Source organism: Aotus nancymaae, unplaced genomic scaffold (assembly GCF_030222135.1).
Source record: "Aotus nancymaae isolate 86718 unplaced genomic scaffold, 86718_ANA_hifiasm-v0.15.2.pri h1tg000016l, whole genome shotgun sequence".
In the NCBI taxonomy this organism is placed as follows: Eukaryota; Metazoa; Chordata; class Mammalia; order Primates; family Aotidae; genus Aotus; species Aotus nancymaae.
The window spans coordinates 83,015,701-83,032,540 of record NW_026988428.1 but is presented as its reverse complement, the minus strand read 5'-3'; the positions used below and the strand labels follow the sequence as shown (position 1 = coordinate 83,032,540).

The following is a 16,840-nucleotide window of genomic DNA, read 5'->3' as shown; positions in this document are numbered from 1 at the left end:
ACATTGTATGCCTGTATCAAAATATCTCATGTACCCCACAATATACACACCTACTATGTACTCATAAAAATTAAACTAAATAAAAACAAAAAGTAAAAAGAATGAGGAAAAGCCAATAAATTGTGTATTTCAAGATAGCTAGTAAAGAGGCTTTTGAAGGTTTTGCCACAAAGAAATGATAAAGGTTTGAGGTGACTGAGATTAAATATCCTGATTTAATCTTTGTACAATGTACACACATATTGAAACATCACACTCTCCCTCATAAAAATGTACAATTATGTGTCAATTATAAAGTTTTTAAAAATTAAAAATATTTAGTGTATACCATAAAAAAATGGCCCACAGGTATATTATAAGGGGCTTAACCTCACTAACCATCAGCAAAATAAAAATTAAAGCCACTGTGAGGTATTACCTCACACCTGTTAGGAGGGCTATTATCAAAAAGACAAGTGATAACAAAGGTTAGTGAGGATGTGAAGAAAAGGGAATCCTAGTATGCTATTGGTAGGAACGTTAATGGCCATTATGAAAAACAGTATGGAGATTCCTAAAGACATTAAAATAGAATCACCATATGACTCAGCAATCCCTCTTCTGGATATATACCCAAAGGAGATGAAATCTCACCAATTCGTTTGACAAGTATCTTCATAGAATGCATAGAAAGAACACTGAACTGTAAGACTTAAGTTTTAGTTTCTTTCACGTGTCATTTAATCCCTTTGATCTCAGTTTCCTCAACTCAGAAATATATTTTCTTAAATAACAAGAAGTCCAGAGGTATGGCAAATTTAGAGGTTAATTGATTCAAAGGCTAAGAGATGTCATCAGAGAGCATTCTCTCTGCTTTCTTGTCCAAAGCATCAATTTCTTCCTAAGGATGGTCACGAGATAAGAGTCATCAGCAACTTGGACCACATGTGTTCACTTTGCCCTTAAGTGTGAATGTGCATCCTTGCTTAAGGAGTAAACCAATCACAGCCAGTAGAGTAAATGTCGAAGTACATTGAAGGCTGAGACTTAACGATTCTCTGTTGCTGCTGCACTTGAGAATTGCCTAGAAGGTATTTTTTAGAACACCCAGTTTCCTTACCCACAAAGACTCCAATTCAGTATGTCTGGGGTGGGGCTGCAACTTTATGTTTTCAAAGCTCTCCGGATGATCTGAGTGTAGCCATGAATCAAAAATACTACTTTAAAGTAGAATGTACCCCAAAAGCTAGAGATGGGGTTGGATAGAAGGCAGCCAAGAAGTAGATGCTGTTGTAGGTACAGCTGCATAGTGTTAACCCTTTAAACAGTCCAAGTGTACACCTGCACGTCAAATGTTCAATAGTAAAGAAAGTTAACATTGTTTTTGCTGGCTACTTAACAAAGAGAGGTCATAGAAAACAGAATAAAGGGAAGAGCTAATTGCTGAGGGAAGCACCAATAACAAAAGCTCCTTTTACTAATCCCAGAGATTCATGTAGAAATTTCCAAGATAGATTACACATGGATGAGCTACAACCAGGATAAAGCAGGGCTGTACAACCCTGGTTGTAGCTCATCTATAAAATAGGGTGTCTTATCCTGTTTTAAGGAGCATATAGCCCAAAGGCTAAGGTTAAGGCTGTCATTCAGGAACTGAAAAGACAGGAGAGTCAATATCAGGACCTAGGAGATGATGAGGTGATCTGAGGCAGAAGCTATTTCCATTAGGAAAGTAACCAATTCCAGAGAGTAGGCAGCTCACATCCCATAGAAGAGAGCCATTGTGGAAATGAAATTAGCTGGAATTGGTAAAAGAAAAAAAAAACAGCAGCTGTAGACATCCAAGTCTAACTGGCTGTCTTTATTTTATAGAAGTACAGAGAAAAGTGACTCTTCCTGACGTAACACTGAGGGAGGGAGGTGAACTATAAGACCTCCGGAGAGACAATACTTTTCTCATTATGGTGCCTTTACCAGAATTTTTCTTGTCAAGGTGCAACACTCATGACCTGGCACACCAAATATTTGGGTTCTAGCCCAAAAGGATTAAAAGTACAGAACACTAACAACTTGAAAAACACCCCATCAAACAAATATGTGGTAAATGAAGGATGTGGGGAAATGTAGAGCAGACATCCCAATATGCGTCAAGAACAAGATATAAGAGAAGCAGTGATGTAAATGCTTTATCAAAATGGCATTAATGAGGTCACTAATGATGTCTGAATGTTGGCAATTCAAGAAGTCTAGGGTGTGTAAGCAGAATTACACAGAACACAATTCTGGCAAAGTTACAAATAGGAAGCACTTGTGTAAACACTGTGTGACAATGTCCCTTTGGGAAAGGCATGAATGTATTCCAAAAAGAAGTGTATTTGTCCAGTCTAAAGAAACAGTTAGCTGATTGCTGACCACTTACTTCTACAGGCACTCCTTTTTATACTTTCAGAGTCAAATCGTCGGCTGATTCTCTCAGGCAGCCATTGATAGAACAACTATTCAACCCACACCACTTAAACACAAATGAAAATCAGAAAGCCCTTCTGTCTAAATTGAACTCTATCTTTCAAGAGGGTCCCATCTCCTGTCTTAGAACTGTATCCACTGCAAGTCTTTGATGGAATACTTCTAAGTAACACTTCCTACCAATCTCATTAAGAGCTCAATTTTGTGTATTTTTCGTCTTTGCAAGGGAAGAGATGGAGGGAGTTTGGAATGAGAATGTTTGATTAAAGAAAATGATGTGGCTGTAAAAACAAGAAAGACAATTGAAGATAAATGAAACAATCATTAGACTTTATTCAACCAATGTCTATAAAAGCCTCTGATAAGGACTAAGATCATGAAGGTTTTCTGTTGAAGAAGAGGCAACTTAGATGAATTTGTAAAACAAATCCTGGGAAGGTGATGATGGGAAGCGTTTTGAGTTGAAATGACAATTCATGAATATTTTCTCGTGGTGTTTTGGTGGACTGGAGAGATGAAGGAATGCGAATTGGAAGTAAATGATTTGTGCTGTAAATTTAAGTTAGTACATGTGGCATCTATTCCTTCCAAAATTTTAACTGATTTTCAAACTTGTAAATCTATGTACTTTAAGTTGTTAATACAACCTATAGCCTGGAGCCATAGGATTGTACGTCAAAATTTGGCTTTAAATGTGTGTTTCAAGAAGTTTTTTCTCCTTAAATCATTCTGCAGATGTCCCATTGGTACCAATTTAAACTGTATTTTGTATAGTGTAACTGTTGTATTGTGGGGGTTAAACCCTTAGACTCAGTCCAGATGTGCTAATAGACTGGCTCTAAAATCTATTAGATGTGTGATCCTAGATTTTCTTAATGAATAATCCCTTAAAAGCCCTTATCACAGTTCCTGGAACAGGAAAAGTAGACAGTAAATGTGATGCACTATTATTTCTAGCTTCTTTATTGTTTTATTTATTTGTTGCATATATATATGTTTAGCCCCAAGAAATGTCTACTGAATAACTCTCCTCATAAACTTCAAGGCATGGACATATCATAATCAAACTTGAATATCTTCACTTACAAATGGTCACATGTCTGAAATTCAGAGCATTTGTTTTATAGTGTTTCAGAAATCTGGAGCATTTTTTAAATACTATGTAGGGTTAGTAAGATCAGATTTGAGGGTTCCACTGACTATAGCAATGTGTGCCTAATTCCATGAACTTTAAGATCTGACATGCAGAGGTTCAAACCCAGTCATTCATGTGCCTCTCTTGCCCTCAAACATCCAAAATTTCCCTCCAAATAAGATCTAAGAAATTGGGGAATAACTTCTGTATAATAATTGTAAGGCTAGAAGTCACGAAAATAGAAGATGACGAAGTATAAACATTATGATAAATTTTCAGTACTCTAGCCAGACTCCATTCCAGGCCATCTCTTCCCTAGAGGGACAGAAGAGGGGATTCAGCCACGTCTGTAGAGGTGTGTGAGAACCAAATGCAGGAAAATATCTCCTTCTCTGATGTTGAAGATCGGAGCCCTAGTTCATCTATGGTTCATGATGGATCCTGAGATATTCAAAGAAGTCAACATGAGATGCTCCTGAAGTTAGAAGGCTGTATGGCTGACTTCTTGAGGGATTTGGAGGCCTTGTTTGGTGATTCTACAGCTGTGCAGTTGACAATCCTTGAAATGTGAACATTAGAAATTGCAGAGACAACAGAATCAAGAATCAACAATAATTCAGGGCTCCTTATCTTAAAGAAAGCCTCCTATCATTCGTACTTTTTTTTTTTTGATACACAGTCTCGCTCTGTTGCCCAGGCTGGAGTGCAGTGGCATGATCTTGGCTCACTGCAACCTCCACCTCCTGGGTTCAAGCAATTCTTCTGCCCCAGCCTCAGGAGTAGCTGGGATTACAGGAATCTGCCATCATGCCTGATTTTTGTATTTTTGTAGAGATGGGGTTTCACCATTTTGGCCAGGCTGGTCTCAAACTCCTGACTTCAAACGATCCGCCCGCCTAAGCCTCCCAAAGTGCCGAGATTACAGTCGTGAGCCACCACACCTGGCCTTTGTTTTTTTTTGTTTTCTTTGTATTTTTTTTTGCTTTTCAAACTAATATTTGATACCTAAGCTTCCTGGAGGCTTATTTATTATTTCATTTAATCCAGTTGCATCCCTAAGGATTACCAGAACACTCCTTTAAATCTGTGGTAATTGTCAAAGTAATTTAGGTTCAACAGGAGTTATCTCTGGCAAAGCTGGGGTGGGGGGGGTGGGGAAAGCAAGGAGCATTAAGGTACAAATAACTTCCTAAAAATATCACCTGCAATAGCATTCAGATGGTATTCTTTATTATCTCTCTACCTACTTCTTAAAACATTAACTCAAAAGACTTTCTGCTCATTTTCTTCTATTTTTCTTTTAAGGGGGCAAAGTTGTGGCATGCTCTAAAGATATGTTATTATTGGCACCCAGGCAATTAATTTTTGTTAAACAAAAGTGGTGCTGGAATTTTAAAATTATAGTTAATATATACTGAAATGGGGAATGAACAGCCTTCCCATTATGAATCACCTAAATTCTCTCTCTCTAGGTATTCTTATCATATAAAGTTGAAACCAAAAGCCTTTAGGTCCTTACATTGTTGTTGTTGTTTTAATAAATTATTCAAAAAGCTGGTTCAAATGTGATTTTTCAGTAGTAATGTGCTGGTTTATCAACCAGCTATTATTTTTAGTCTTTGCCCCTGTTTGTAAATAATTCCACCATGCAGATCTCAAACTATACCATGATGGCCCCGACATGCTGCTGGGGAGAGATGCACCCAGTCAGTTCCCACAAGCAGGTATGAACCCATCTGGCTTGGCTAGAAGAGGAAGCACAACTCCAACTTCCAGCTCTTGTACCACCATGTGGAGAAATGGGCGGGCATATCAGAAATAATATTTTTCTTCTGCCTTACAGATCTGACAAGCTTTGCTCACTGGGATATTTTCTAGGAGTTTACATTTATCTCAGGTCCTAGTCTAGAAGATATGTCAAAAACAACTAAAAAAAAAAAAAACACTAAAAAAAAATGGCGGGGAGGCATTCACTCACTCACCTAGATGATGCCTTCATAGCCCTAATTAGTATTATTATTGACTAGAACAAAGCACTTAGCATAAATTAACCTAGCGAATTTTCAAGGATCCCTAAGGAGGAAGTAGATTCTATTTTATAGGAAGCTAAAGGTTTCTGAGAAGATAAGAAATCAAGTTTGGCAATAGAACATTAAGCAGCAATAAACATTTCTGGCTGCAAAGAAGAGGCCCTGTCCTCTGGGAAAAACACCACTGCTCTTTATTCTCCCCACGTACTCCAGTCTTTGTACTTTTAACAGTTGTTCCACTTAAAGCCAACCTACTTTTTTACCAAGCGGGAGCTCAGGGACCTGGTTACTATCAACACTTAGAAGCAGCAGCTTCTGTGAATTTGGATCTTCCTTTCACCTCCTCCTGTATTGCCACTCGTCATAAAAATGTACGGGTAGAATAAAATGTAGCCTTATGAAACAGGCCACATTACTGAGAAATTAAAAATTGTCCTATCCTTCTTGATGAAAACACACTGTCCAAAAAAACAGGAGATTTTTTTCTTCTCTCAGACATCCTTTTGTGTTCTGAATCCCCCAGGAGACAAGGAACCATTTTTGGTTTCAGACCCATTGGAGCAAATTAAGCAATACAGTCCCAAAGGGCCTGGAGGATTTCACCCCACTAGACCCTGAAGTGAGCTGGATATCCAGAGATTGGCAGCTGGGGATGCTGGACACGAGCAGTGGTGGTAGGTTGGGAGAAGACATGCTGACCCTTCACAGCACCTAAGAAGTAGCAGAGCTTCTGTGTGAATGTCTAGAACTCTGCACAGCTTGAAGGTTCCGGGTCAGTGCCCAATGGAGGCAGTGAATGGTAAAGGGGAAACGCCTCCAAAAGGGACACACACACTTAAACCACAAACATCTCAGCAACTATCAACAAAGACAGAGAACAGAGACCCTAGTCCAATTTTCCTGGTTCACTAAATCCCCTGGGTGCTTTCCCATTCTGAATAAGGTAGGGAAGTTCTCCTTAAAAAAAAAAAAAAAACTGCTATCCAGGCAAATGGAATAATCCATATTTAATTTGATTCATAACAATAAAGAACTGAGATGCTTTTTTTTTTTTTGAGACGGAGTTGTGCTCTGTCGCCAAACTGGAGTGCAGTGGCGTGATCTCGGCTCACCGCAACCTCCACCTCTCAGCTTCAAGCGATTCTCCTGCCTCAGCCTCCCAAGTAGCTGGGATTACAGGTATGCACCACCATACCTGGCTAATTTTTTATTTTTAGTAGAGACAGGCTTTCTCCATGTTGGTCAGGCTGGTCTCAAACTCCTGACCTCAGGTGATCCAACTGCCTCGACTTCTTAAAGTCGAGGATTACAGGTGTGAGCCACCACGCTGGGAAGAGATGCTTTTTGTATACTGATATTCTTGAAGACCAACTGGATACCCTACCCCACTAATCCCTGGTTCCACAAATATATCCACTGCAAATAAACTAACTACTCAGTTAACTAATTCAGGGTTTGGAAATTTTATGACTGCAACATGTAGATTACCCTAGTCTTGGTATGCCCCTTTTTTATTAAATCAAATTTGATTAAAGATGTATGCATCCCTCTTTAAATTTGTAATTACCACGAAAAAATTTCCTACCATATATTTTTTGCCTGATTTGACTTTTTAGATATATCTGAGGGGCATTTCTGAATTCTTAGCTGCTTTGTGAAGTTTTATTTAGAAAAAAAGCAAAAGCAGAGGAAGCATGAAAATGTATCGATTTCCACCAATATGTCAAGTGGTCAAAGCTTCCTTGCCTTCTATGCCGTCAGAGAATAACATGGCAAAATATGATTATAAAGCCTAAGGTTACTGTGCAGCTTTGCTCTGAAGATAGTGAGTCCCATTTTCTGCTTTTAATTAAAACCAAGCATTTCTACCTTCAAATTGGACAAGTCATTTCACTTCTCTGGGCCTTGGTTTCCTCATGTAAAAGTTTGCATGTTCAATTAGATGATATCCAAGGCTCCTTACAGCACAAAAATCCTATGATTTCAAGATATTATGAAATCCCAGAAACAAAGGACAAGAGGAGCATTGTTCTCATTCTATTGTTCATCCAGCTGGATTTATCAGATTAAGATTCTGAGTTTATAAATGAGGAAGAAAAGACACTGATACACTATAGAACGCATTTGCAGAAAGAGCATTTTTCATCCATATGGATCTTAACTATTTCACGTGCTAACAAATAATTGAACAGATTATCTATAGAAATGGTTTTGTCCATTCATCCACTTTTCTCTATAAAAGTAAAAATAACTTTATTGCTTTGTTATAAAACTGTGTTTGAATAAAAATAGGAAAATGCAATTCTCAACAGTTTCTGAGATCTACTTATGACAGAAGTTGCCACAAGCCCAAACATCTTTTTAATGAGGACAAAGGTAAGAGTGCCATCTGCTGGCCTAAGTTGTCTAATTGTGTCTTTACAACTTTATACAATAAAATATTTCTAAAACTTATCTACATTCTGCTTTGATGAAAACTCTGAGCTTTTCAATAACTTGATGTGTGGAGCTTAAATACGATAATCATTTTTCCAAGTGTCCAAAATACACAAAGCATATGAGTATACCAAAATATTACTCTACAAACTAAATAAGTACTTATTTTAATTATATCCTACAATATTTACCATATCGAAAAGCTACAAACCTACTGGGTCCAAAGGTAAGCAGACAGTGTCTTTCTTTAAAAGCTTCTGAGAGGAGGGAACAAGATGGCCAAATAGACACAACTCCGGTGAACAACACCCAGCAAGAGAGATGCAGAAATCGAGAGATCTCCTAGTTCCAACCAAAGTACCAGGAACATTTCAATGGATCCGGCTGGATGGTGAGCAATGCCCGGGCAGAGCAGACCAAGGCGGGGAGGGGTGCTGCTTCACCCAGAAAGTGCATCTGACCGGTGAGTTGGAGGCTCCTCCTCTGGCACCCCGGTCCAGTACATCACTTCCCCCAAAGCCTCAGCCATACACAGAACAGGGGATCTCTGCCAGTCAAGCACTGGGAATTACAAGCGCAGAGTTGAATAATAATCCGGGACGGTGTCCCGGATTGTCGCACAGACCTAAACAGACGCATAACCCCATAAGCCAGCCAGGAGACCTGCGGATGGAGCTATCGCCCCCTCCCCCTACCCGGAGAGAGAGGGAGCTGAAAGCAGGGAGACAGACAGTGCAGCCGGGCGGGTCCTACCCTCCCCCACAAACCCCAGAGGGCTGAAGCACTAACTCTAGCAGGTCACGCAGCCAGTGCCTCAGTGCCTAAGACCGAGCTGAACCCTGACTGATCCAGCTCCGTGGAGGAAGGGCACAACCCACCATTAAAGAGGTGGGACTAGGCTTCATGGTTTAACAAAACACACAGGAAGCCTACTTATCAACAGGACAGTGTTCTTGACCACCCAGCAGTGCCTCCAGGTCAGTGGAAGACACGGGCCTAACCACCCAGTGTCAACAAAAAAGACGCAGGAAGCCTACCTAATAACCTGAAGGAGACCCTGGAAACCCAGTAGCACCTCCATAGGCAGATTCATCAAGCAGCTTCCTGAGATCAGAGCCAGGTAAATCCATGAAGATGGGAAAAAACCAGCACAAAAAAAAGATGAAACCATCAAAGACCAGAACGCCTCTTCTCCTTCAAGGGATCACAACTCCTCAACAACACGGGAACACAACATGATCAAGAAAGAGTGCAATGAATTGACAGAAACAGGCTTCAGAAGGTGGGTAATAACAAACTTTTCTGAGCTAAAGGAACACGTTCTAACCCAATGCAAAGAAACTAAAACCTTGAAAAAATGTTAGATGAAATGCTAACTAGAAAAACCAGCTTAGAGAAGAACATAAACGACTTGATGGAGCTGAAAAACACAGCACAAGAACTATGTGAAGCAAACACAAGTTTTAATAGCCAAATCAATGAAGCAGAAGAAAGGATATCAGAGATTGAAGATCAACTCAATGAAATAAAAAGAGAAGTCAAGACAAGAGAAAAAAGAATGAAAAGAAATGAACAAAACCTCCAAGAAATATGGGATTATGTGCAAAGACCTAATCTACACTTGATCAGTGTACTGAATGTGATGAGGAGAATGAATCTAAGCTGGAAAACATGTTCCAGAATATTATCCAGGAGAACTTCCCCAGCCTAGCAAGGCAGTCCAACATTCAAATCCAAGAAATACAGAGAACTCCACAAAAATATTCCTCAAGAAGAGCAACCCCAAGGCACATAATCAGATTCACCAGGGTTGAAATGAAGGAAAAAATGCTAAGGGCAGCCAGAGAGAAAGGACAGGTCACCCACAAAGGGAAGCCAATCAGACGCAGAGCGGATCTCTCAGCAGAAACCCTACAAGCCAGAAGAGAGTGGGGACCAATATTCAACATCCTTAAAGAACTTTCAAACCCATCCAAAAGCGGGCGAAGGATATGAATAGACACTTTTCAAAAGAAGACATATATGAGGCCAAGAAACATATGAAAAAATGCTCATCATCACTGATTATTAGAGAAATGCAAATCAAAATCACATTGAGATACCACCTCACACCAGTTAGGATGGTGATCATTAAAAAATCTGGAGAAAACAGATGCTGGAGAAGATGTGGAGAAATAGGAACACTTTTACACTGTTGGTGGGAGTGTAAACTAGTTCAACCATTGTGGAAGGCAGTGTGGCGATTCCTCAAGGACCTAGAAATAGAAATTCCATTTGACCCAGCAATCCCATTACTGGGTATATATCCAAAGGATTATAAATCATTCTATTATAAAGACACATGCACATGTATGTTCATAGCGGTATTGTTTACAATAGCAAACACCTGGAACCAACCCAAATGTCCATCGATGATAGAGTGGATAGGGAAAATGTGGCACATATACACCATGGAATACTATGCAGCCATAAAAAATGATGAGTTTGTGTCCTTTGTAGGGACATGGATGAATCTGGAAACCATAATTCTCAGCACACTGACACAAGAACAGAAAATCAAACACCACATGTTCTCACTTATAGGCAGGTGTTGAACAATGAGAACACATGGACACAGGGAGGGGAGGATCACACATTGAGGTCTGTTGGAGGGGGCCAAGGAAGGGACAGCAGTGGGGTGGGGAGGTCAGGGAGGGATAACTTAGGGAGAAATGCCAGATGTAGGTGACAGGGGATGGAGGCAGCAAACCACATTGCCATGTGTGTACCTATGCAACAATCCTACGTGATCTGCACATGTACCCCAAACCCTAAAGTACAATTAAAAAAAAAGAAAGAAAAGAACTTTCAACCCAGAATCTCATATCCAGACGAACTAAGCTTCATAAGTAAAGGAGAAATAAAATCCTTTAAGGACAAGCAATTACTCAGAGATTTCGTCGCCACCAGACCTGCCTTCCAAGAGCTCCTGAAAGAAACACTAAGCACGGAAAGGAACAAGTATCAGCCACTGCAAAAGCACACCAGTTGGCAAAGACCAAAAGGGCAATGAAGAAACTGAGTCAACTAACGGGCAAGAAAACCAGCCAGTAACAAAATGGCAGGATCAAATTCATACGTAACAATATTAACACAATGTAAATGGCCTAAATGCCCCAATAAAGACACAGACTGGCAAACTGTATAAAAAGTCAAGACCCATCAGTGTGCTGTATTCAGGAAATCAATCTCACATACAAAACACACAGACTCAACATAAAGGGATGGAAGAAGATTTACCAAGCAAATTGAGAACAAAAAAAAAAGCAGGGGTTGCAATCCTAGTCTCTGATAAAATGGACTTCAACAAAGATCAAAAGAGACAAAGAAGTGCACTACATAATGGTAAAACGATCAATCGAACAAGAAGAGCTAACAATCCTAAATATAAATGCACCCAATACAGGAGCACCCAGATAAATAAAGCAACTTCTAAACGACCTAAAAGGAGATTTAGACTCCTACAAAATAACAGTGGGAGACTTCAACACTCCACTGTCAATATTAGACAGATCAACGAGACAAAATTAACAAGGATATCCAGGACTTGAATGCAGAGCTGGACCAAGCAGACCTAATACACATATACAGAACTCTCCACCCCAAATCCACAGAATATACATTCTTCTCAGCACCACATTACACTTACTCTAAAATTGACCATATAATTGGAAGCAAATCACTCCTCAGCAAATGCAAAGAAATGGAAATCATAAAAAGCAGTCTATCACACCACAGCACAATCAGATTAGAACTCATGATTAAGAAACTCACTCAGATCCACACAACTACTTGGAAACTGAACAACTTGCTTCTGAGTGTCAACTGGATAAACAATGAAATGAAGGTTGAAATAAAGATGTTCTTCGAAACCAATCAGAATGAAGACACAACTTACCAGACTCTCTGGGACACCTTTGAAGCAGTGTCAAGAGGGAAATTTATAGCAATAAATCCCCATATGAGAAACAAGGAAAGATCTAAAATTGACACTCTATCATCAAAATTGAAAGAGCTAGAAGAGCAAGATCAAAAAAACTCAAAAGCTAGCAGAAGACAAGAAATAACTAAGATCAGAGCCGAACTGAAGGAGACAGAGACACAAAAAATCCTTCAAAAAAATCAGTAAATCCAGGAGCTGGTTTTCTGAAAAGATCAACAAAATAGACTGCTAGCCAGACTAATAAAAAAGCCAAGAGAGAAGAATCAAATATATGCAATAAAAAATGATAAAGGGGATATCACCACTGATTCTGCAGAAATACAAACTACCTTCGGAGATTACTACAAACAGCTCTATGCACATAAACCAGTAAACCTGGAAGAAATGGATAAATTTCTGGACACTTGCACTCTACCAAGACTAAATCAGGAAGAATTTGAAACCCTAAATAGACCAATAACAAGGCAGCAGTCAATAGCCTACCAACCAAAAAAAGTCCAGATCCAGATGGGTTCACAGCCAAATTCTACCAGACGTACAAAGAGGAGCTGGTTCCATTCCTTCTAAAACTATACCAAACAATACAAAAAGAGGGAATCCTCCCTAACTCATTCTATTAGACCAACATCATCCTCATACCAAAACCAGGCAGAGACTCAACTGAAAAAGAAAACTTCAGGCCAATATCCATGATGAACATTGACTAAACAATCTTCGATAAAATAATGGCAAACCAAATGCAACAGCACTTCAAACAGCTTAATCATCAAAATCAAGTAGACTTCATCCTGGGGATACAAGGCTGGTTCAACATATGCAAGTCCGTAGACATAATCCATCACATAAACAGAACCAAAGACAAAAACCACATGATTATCTCAACAGATGCAGAGAAGGCCTTCAACAAAATTTAACAGCCCTTCATGCTAAAAACTCTCAATAAACTAGTTCTCGACAGAACGTATCATAAAATAATAAAAGCTATTTATGACAAACCTACAGCCAATATCATACTGAACGGACAAAATCTGGAAGCATTCCCTTTGAAAACTAGCACTAGACAAGGACGCCCTCTCTCACAATTCCTGTTCAATATAGTATTGGAAGTTCTAGCCAAAGCAATCGGCTAACAAAAAGAAATAAAGGGTATTCAGTTAGGAAAGGAGGAAGTCAGATTGTCTCTATTTGCAGACAACATGATTGTATATTTAGAAGAGCCCATCATCTCAGCCCAAAATCTCCTGAAACTGATAAGCTGAACTTCAGCAAAGTCTCAGGATACAAAATCAATGTGCAGAAATCACAAGCATTCCTATATACCAATAACAGACGTAAAGAGAGCCAAATCAAGAATGAACTGCCATTCACAATTGCTACAAAGAGAATAAAATACCTAGGAATACAACTAACAAAGGATGTAAAGGACCTCTTCAAGGAGAACTACAAACCACTGCTCAATGAAATAAGACAGGACACAAACAGATGGAAAAACATCCCATGCTCATGGTTAGGAATAATCAATACCATGAAAATGGCCATACTGCTCAAAGTAATTTATAGATTCAACACTATCCCCATCAAGCTACCAATGACCTTCTTCCCAAAACTGGAATAAAACACTTTAAACTTCATATGGAACCACAAAGAGTTCAACAGCCAAGACAATCATAAGCAAAAAAAAAAAAAAAAAAAAAAAAAAGCCAGAGGCATCACACTGCCAGACTTCAAAATATACTACAAGGCCACAGTAATCAAAACAGCATGGTACTGGTACCAAAACAGAGACATAGACCAATGGAACAGAACAGAGGCCTCAGAAGGAACACCACACATCTACAACCATCTGATCTTTGACAAACCTGACTAAAACAAGCAATTGGGAAAGGACTCCATGTTTAATAAATGGTGATGGGAAAACTGGCTAGCAATGTGCAGAAAGCAGAAACTGGACCCCTTCTTGTCCCCTTCTTGTCACCTTACACTAAAATTAACTTCAGATGGATTAAAGATTTAAACATAAAACCTAACACCGGCTGAGTGGCGCAGTGGTCTACGCACTTCTTGGACAGCATGTCTCACCTCCCGATGAAACTCCCACGCAGGAAGATCAAGAAGCGGAGCCTCAAATTGCGGCAGCGGAACCTAAAGTTGCAGCAGCGGAACCTAAAGTTGCAGCAGCGGAACCTAAAGTTGCAGGGGGCCTCAAATCTGACCCTGTCAGAAACTGAAAATGGAGATGTGTCTGAAGAAACAATGGGAGGTACACAGGTTAAAAAATCAAAACATTCTATGAATGTGGGCTTATCAGAAGCTCAAAATGGAGATGTGTCTCAAGAAGCAGTGGAAAATACAAAAGTTAAAAAATCTCCCCAGAAATCCATTGTATTAACCAATGGAGAGGCAGCAATGCAGTCTCCCAATTCAGAATCAAAAAAGAAAAAGAAGAAGAAAAAGAGAAAAATGATGAATGATGCTGGGCCTGACACAAAAAAAGCAAAAACTGGAAACAAAGGAGAATCTGAAGAAGAAAGTGCCGAGACTCCTAAAGAAACAGAAAATGATGTGGAGAAGCCAGATAATGAAGATGACAGTGAGGTGCCCAGCCTGCCCCTGGGACTGACAGGAGCTTTTGAGGATACTTCATTTGCTTCTCTATGTAATCTTGTCAATGAAAACACTCTGAAGGCAATAAAAGAAATGGGTTTTACAAACATGACTGAAATTCAGCATAAAAGTATCAGACCACTTCTGGACAGCAGGGATCTTCTAGCAGCTGCAAAAACAGGCAGTGGTAAAACCCTGGCTTTTCTCATCCCTGCAGTTGAACTCATTGTTAAGTTAAAGTTCATGCCCAGGAATGGAACAGGAGTCCTTATTCTCTCACCTACTAGAGAACTGGCCATGCAAACTTTCGGTGTTCTTAAGGAGCTAATGACTCACCATGTGCATACCTATGGGTTGATAATGGGTGGCAGTAACAGATCTGCTGAAGCACAGAAACTTGCTAATGGGATCAACATCATTGTGGCCACACCAGGCCGTCTGCTGGACCATATACAGAATACCCCAGGGTTTATATATGTATAAGAACCTGCAGTGTCTAGTTATTGATGAAGCTGATCGTATCTTGGATGTTGGATTTGAAGAGGAATTAAAGCAAATTATTAAACTTTTTTGCCAACATGTAGACAGACTATGCTCTTTTCTGCCACCCAAACTCGAAAAGTTGACCTGGCAAGGATTTCTCTATAGAGCCATTGTATGTTGGTGTTGATGATGATAAAGCTAATGCAACAGTGGATGGTCTTGAACAGAGATATGTTGTTTGTCCTTCTGAAAAGAGATTCCTTCTGCTTTCTACATTCCTTAAGAAGAACTGAAAGAAGAAACTTATGGTCTTCTTTTCATCTTGTATGTCTGTGAAATCCCACTATGAGTTGCTGAATTACACTGATTTGCCCATCTTGGCCATTCATGGAAAGCAAAAACAAAATAAGTGTACAACCACATTCTTCCAGTTCTGCAATGCAGATTCAGGAACACTGTTGTGTACAGATGTGGCAGCAAGAGGACTGGACATTCCTGAAGTCGACTGGATTGTTCAGTATGATCCCCCCGATGACCCTAAGGAATATATTCATCGTGTGGGTAGAACAACCAGAGTCCTAAATGGGAGAGGGCATGCCTTGCTCATTTTGCGTCCAGAAGAATTGGGTTTTCTTCGCTATTTGAAACAATCCAAGGTTCCATTAAGTGAATTTGACTTTTCCTGGTCTAAAATTTCTGGCATTCAGTCCCAGCTTGAGAAGTCGATTGAAAAGAACTACTTTCTTCATAAGTCAGCCCATGAAGCATATAAGTCATACATATGCGCCTATGATCCCCATTCTCTGAAACAGATCTTTAACGTTAATAACTTAAATTTGCCACAAGTTGCTCTGTCATTTGGTTTCAAGGTGCCTCCCTTTGTTGATCTGAACGTCAACAGCAATGAAGGCAAGCAGAAAAAGCGAGGAGGCGGTGGTGGATTTGGCTACCAGAAAACAAAGAAAGTTGAAAAATCCAAAATCTTTAAACATATTAGCAAGAAATCATCCGACAGCAGGCAGTTCCCTCACTGTGATTTTTTTTTACTCCTTGATTTAACAGAATTTTTGTAGCCTTTAGAATTTGGGCTTCATAACAAGAGTACAAATTGGCTTGGGTTGCAAGCACTGAGCACTGTTACTTCTGTCAAGTCTCTCTTTTATTTTTGAGATACAAAACAGGCTTTGTTTTCTTGGTTGCCCAAGGGCAGAGCAAGGAATATCTGGTCTTTCTTATAATTATATAATATTTTAATTTTAAATATTCCTCCCTCAAACAGACAAATGCATGTTACTGTTTAAAAAAAAAAAAACCTAGCACCATAAAAACTCTAGAAGAAAACGTAGGCAAAACCATCCAGGACATAGGCATAGGCAAGGACTTCATGACTAAAACACCAAAAACAATGACAACAAAAGCCAAGATAGACAAGTGGGATCTAATTAAACTTCAGAGCCTCTGTACAGCAAAAGAAACAATCATTAGAGCAAACCAACAACCAACAGAATGGGAAAAAATTTTTTCAATCTACCCATCTGACAAAGGACTAATATCCAGAATCTACAAAGAACTAAAACAGATATACAAGAAAAAAACAAACAAACTCATTCAAAAGTGGGCAAAGGATATGAACAGACACTTTTCAAAAGAAGACATATATGAGGCCAACAAACGAAAAAATGCTCATCATCACTGGTCATTAGAGAAATGCAAATCAAAACCACA

At 39.4% G+C, this 16,840-nt stretch overlaps 1 pseudogene; it reads left to right on the top strand.

Annotated features, from left to right (window-relative positions):
• The first annotated feature begins 14,266 nt into the window (after positions 1–14,266).
• On the top strand, positions 14,267–16,188 carry LOC135275353 (ATP-dependent RNA helicase DDX18-like; annotated as a pseudogene).
• The last annotated feature ends 652 nt before the right edge of the window (positions 16,189–16,840 follow it).